This window comes from Haliotis cracherodii, unplaced genomic scaffold, assembly GCF_022045235.1.
Source record: "Haliotis cracherodii isolate W230 unplaced genomic scaffold, xgHalCrac1.p SCAF_8, whole genome shotgun sequence".
Lineage (NCBI taxonomy): Eukaryota > Metazoa > Mollusca > Gastropoda > Lepetellida > Haliotidae > Haliotis > Haliotis cracherodii.
The window spans coordinates 39,808,814-39,814,813 of NW_027266341.1; positions in this window are offsets into that span (position 1 = coordinate 39,808,814).

Here is a 6,000-nt window from a genome sequence, read left to right on the forward strand (position 1 = left end):
CCCAGCCGTGATATTGCTGGAATATTGCTAAAAGCGGTGTAAAACCTCACTCACTCACTCACTGCTGATTACAGCGACAACAGCTTCTATCCAGATTAGGTCAAGGCCATATCTAGACAGACCAAGTGGTTTTTGACATCACAAACACAACCTTCAACGGGAAACTCAGAAATGTGATAGATGAAGTGAAACAAGAAACAGCCGAGTGTTTCCAGACTTCAACCATAGACTCGGTGTCCAAACAACCTCCTGTGAAGAAGTTAGTTCCCTGCAGAGATGGAGGTACGACAAGCCACAATCTTCACAGGACTCTTTTCGCCAGCCAAGGGGATATAACTGTCGAGGAAGATCAAGCAGCAGAGGGGAAAGAAAATTCTGACTTCCTTACAACCCCCTCCGACGTTATAGACCCTTTCGACCTGGTTACGTCTATGGATTGCGATTTACGCCTACTGTCTTTCAACATAATGCTGACTCTGGGCCCAGTGGGAGGGCGCCTTCTGTCATACACCTAAACTTGGAAGCAAGTTACCTGACTACTGGATTCTTGACGTCATGGCTCACGGTTACAAGCTACACTTCAGGAAACATCCGAACCCGAACATACACGCTGTGGGTTGAAGGTTTCACCTGACCGGTGCCAAGTTAGCAGCTGCAGAATTTCGCTGTCAGGAAACTACTAAAGAAGCGAGCCATTCGGGAACTAAAGGAGTCCAAATATCTACATTTCGCAATTAATGGCTGACTTTACGAATTCCAAGTCCTACCATTCAGGATAGCAATAGCACCTTGACTATTCACCAGAATTACAGTGCCAGTCATCAAGTTCGCCCATCTCCAGCTTGTTCGAATCAAGGGTTATCTGGACGACTTCTTAGCGGCAGACCAAGGGAAAAATCAGCTACAGTAGAACATGATATTCTTGGTCCAACTTATGACTTACTTGGGGTTCCTGGTCAACCAAGCCAAGTCAGAGATCACTCAGGTCAAAGACATTATATACATCAGAGCAAGATTCCAGCTAGACAGGGGATATCTATGTCACCAGAGAATCAATTCGACAAGACTATAAACATGATTCAATCCATCTCAAGTCAACCCAGCAAGTCACTGAGGTGGTGGATGTCTCTGCTAGGCAACTTGACATCTCTACGGGATATGACCTTCAGAGGAAGGCTGAGGCTACCTCCTCTACAGACATGGGTAAACTTAAAACGATTGAAGGGCCTACAGTTCCAGTCTCAGTTACCTTCCAGTTTGCTACAAGACCTCCATTGGTGGAATCGCAGAGAACACGTGATGAGTGGCATCCCTCTGACTTATCCGACGCCAGAACATCAGCTATTCACAGACACGTCAGATTAGAGCTCATATGGACAATCTCACAGTACAGGGATTGTGGAACGCAGAAGAGAAAAACCTTCATATCAACTGCGGGGAAATGAAGGCCATATATTACGCCATCCTCGAATAGAGAACATAACTTCATCTATCATCAGTTCTCATAGCCACGGACAACACCACAGTAGTGGCCTATATTCAGAAGCAGGGAGGAACCAGATCCAACTCCCTAATGACAGAGAGTACTACACAATTGTTTGCCTTGGCAGACTCCTTCAACTGCCAGATTGAAGCGAGACATATACCCTTGAAACTGAACATACTGGCCGACAGCCTCATCTGTTGGGGGAAAATAGTGGCAACAGAATGGACATTACATCCACCGATCTTCAGCTGGATAACCAAGATATGAACATGCCACATATAGATCCATTCGTCACCTCCCAGAACAACCAACTTCCAGTTTATGTCAGTCCAGTTCCCGACCCAACAGCTCACCAGATCGACGCTCTTTGGATGGTTTGGACGAATCTATTCCGCTATACATTCCGACCATGATCTCCCCTGGACAAGGTCATCCACAAGGTAGAGGAGACTGATTGCGTAATTATACTGATAGCCCCAGTATGGCCCAGCAGGGCATGGCTCCCCAGGCTATTAAAGCTACCAATGGAAGAAACACTTCGTCTGGATCTGCTATGACAGCCCAGGTCCAGCAGATTCCACGAAAATCTGCCCAGCCTACATCTAAGCGCCTGGAAGCCATCGCGCAGAAGATTCAAACATCCGGTTACTCTGAGATTGTCTCGGATGCTGTGGCAAGATCGTGGCGTCCATCATCCTCCCTTTTATATGACAACAGATGGGACAAGTTTGTCCAGTGGAGAAGACGACTAGGGATTATTGATAATGCTGTATCAATCCCTATGTCAAGTAAATAAATTCAGACACGGGACGATAGAAAGTTACAGATCAGCCCTTCATTCTGTACTTAAACGTGATAGATTATCTATCAGAAACCATCCCATCCTCAACAGACTAATGAAATCCTTTCTACTAGAAGATATTAGGACAACTCGTATCTCCCCAAGTGGAATCTATCTGTGGTATTATCAGCACTGTTAACGGAACCTTAGGCTACCCTACTTCAAAAAGTCAGGAAAACATTGTTTCTCCTAGCCATGGCTACAGCAGCAAGTGTTTCGGAGTTACATGGCTTAGACTATTCTAGCCTTACACATGATCAACACTGGACCTCTAATCTAAGATCGCTCCCAGACTTCATAGTTTACCACAACGTGACTGTTGGGTCATAGACATTATACAATTCCTGCATTAGGGCCATCAGTGGATCACCCTTACAGACTCTGGGGACCTGGGGACCTGTCCTAACACAGACCCATGTGGGAAAGTAGCAAAAGAGTCCTGGGGACCTGTCCTAACACAGACCCATGTTGGAAAGTAGCAAAAGGGTCCTGGGGACCTGTCCTAACACAGACCCACGTGGGAAAGTAGCAAAGAGTCCTGGGGACCTGTCCTAACACAGACCAAGGTGGGAAAGTAGCAAAAGAGTCCTGGGTACCTGTCCTAACACAGACCCACGTGGGAAAGTAGCAAAAGAGTCCTGGGGACCTGTCCTAACACAGACCCACGTGGGAAAGTAGGCAAAAGAGTCCTGGGGACCTTTCCTAACACAGACCCACGTGGGAAAGTAGCAAAAGAGTCCTGGGTACCTGTCCTAACACAGACCCACGTGGGAAAGTAGCAAAAGAGTCCTGGGGACCTGTCCTAACACAGACCCATGTGGGAAAGTAGGCAAAAAGTCCTGGGGACCTGTCCTAACACAGACCCATGTGGGAAAGTAGGCAAAAAGTCCTGGGGACCTGTCCTAACACAGACCAAGGTGGGAAAGTAGCAAAAGAGTCCTGGGGACCTGTCCTAACACAGCGCCATATGGAGGATCTAAAATAAACGATTGAGAATATCCTACAAATAATGAGGTATTACACATTAGCAGTTCAAAGTCAATTATTTCAACATTGTAATTAGCTAAACAGCATGAAGCAACATTAATGTTCAGTGAAAATTACTGAAAAACAACCAATACCAATATTTATATAACTGATATAGAGGATTGAGACACCTGTATCTGACATATAGGATTGAGACACCTGTATCTGACATAGAGGATGTAGACACCTGTATCTGACATAGAGGATGGAGAGACCTGTATCTGACATAGAGGATGTAGACACTGTATCTGACATAGAGGATGGAGAGACCTGTATTTGACATAGAGGATGAAGACACCTGTATCTGACATAGAGAATGGAGAGACCTGTATCTGACACAGAGGATGTAGACACCTGTATCTGACATAGAGGATGGAGACACCTGTATCTGACATAGAGGATGGAGACACCTGTATCTGACATAGAGAATGGAGACACCTGTATTTGACATAGAGAATGGAGAGACCTGTATCTGACATAGAGAATGGGGAGACCTGTATCTGACATAGAGAATGTAGACACTGTATCTGACATAGAGGATGGAGAGACCTGTATCTGACATAGAGGATGTAGACACTGTATCTGACATAGAGGATGGAGAGACCTGTATCTGACATAGAGAATGGAGACACCTGTATCTGACATAGAGAATGGAGACACCTGTATCTGACATAGAGAATGGAGACACCTGTATCTGACATAGGGAATGGAGACACCTGTATCTGACATAGAGAATGGAGACACCTGTATCTGACATAGAGAATGTAGACACCTGTATCTGACATAGAGAATGGAGAGACCTGTAACTGACATAGAGAATGGAGAGACCTGTATCTGAAATAGAGGATGGGGAGACCTGTATCTGACATAGAGAATGTAGACACCTGTATCTGACATAGAGGATGGGGAGACCTGTATCTGACATAGAGAATGGAGAGACCTGTGTCTGATAAAGAGAATGGAGTGACCTGTAACTGACATAGAGAATGGAGAGACCTGTGTCTGATAAAGAGAATGGTGAGACCTGTAACTGACATAGAGAATGGAGAGACCTGTATCTGACATAGAGAATGGAGACACCTGTATCCGAAATAGAGGATGTAGACACCTGTATCTGACATAGAGGATGGAGAAACCTGTATCTGACATAGAGAATGGAGACACCTGTATCTGACATAGAGAATGGAGAGACCTGTATCTGACATAGAGAATGGAGACACATGTATCTGACATAGAGGATGGAGAGACCTGTATCTGACATAGAGGATGTAGACACCTGTATCTGACATAGAGGATGGAGAAACCTGTATCTGACATAGAGAATGGAGACACCTGTATCTGACATAGAGGATGGGGAGACCTGTATCTGACATAGAGAATGGAGAGACCTGTGTCTGACATAGAGAATGGAGAGACCTGTGTCTGACATAGAGAATGGAGAGACCTGTGTCTGATAAAGAGAATGGAGAGACCTGTAACTGACATAGAGAATGGAGAGACCTGTGTCTGATACAGAGAATGGAGAGACCTGTAACTGACATAGAGAATGGAGAGACCTGTATCTGACATAGAGAATGGAGAGACCTGTATCTGACATAGAGAATGGAGAGACCTGTATCTGACATAGAGAATGGCGAGACCTGTATCTGACATAGAGAATGGAGAGACCTGTATCTGACATAGAGAATGGAGAGACCTGTATCTGACATAGAGAATGGAGAGACATTTCACGTTTTTTTTAGAATTTCCAACTATGAAAACTAACAGATTAATTCATGAAGGACAGAGAATGCATAATTCTGAGCTGCAAGTAGGGTTATTCTTTTTACTAACCATAGTCACTTTGTTCTGAGATTAAGTTGAAATATTAAGTTTTCCTGACCTCAAGTGGAGACATTAACCCAGGTGGCCTAATTCTGGAATAATGTCACTTCACATAGTTTGTGGCATCATGAACAATGGATGACATCATCTTTGATTAGTGTTACAATGTTTTCATATGACGTCATGTTGCAATGGGCTTGTTCACAAATAATGAAGACAACGGAACAGTTGAAACTAACTGGCCACTTTGCATGACACAAACATTATTATGCTCAGCGAGAAATACCATGCCCGAAAGTCTGACACTGTCTATTTTGCTTACGGACAGTCAGTTTTGAAAAGCTGCATGTCTGATGGTCAGACTATTATTGTATTCCCTAAATCTCCTGAGAATTCTAGTTTTTAATCCGATGTAAGTATTAAATGAACTGTCAACACTGAACACATTTGTGTACGATGATATCAAGTTTCTGTCCTAATACTATTCTTATGTTTACCTTTTTGTTACTTGTGTTTGATAGTCTAAAATAGTCTGGACTGGAAATATTTTATCTGATCTGTAACTTTGCATAGTTGCAAGTCCGGTTGTCTAAGTGACATTTTGTGAAATTTTATACACTGCAACAACTGAAACAATTTCACCCATATCCCTTATGGGTATCATAGATAAACCACAACTTCAACAACCACTAGTCGTTTCCAGATACAGAGTCAGTATATCAATACTGTTCGTATCATCACACAAGAAACTGAATAATTGTGTGTACTGGAGTCAGTAGACTGTGAAAGGATATGAGGTATTTGTCCATGTGGAACAAAGACT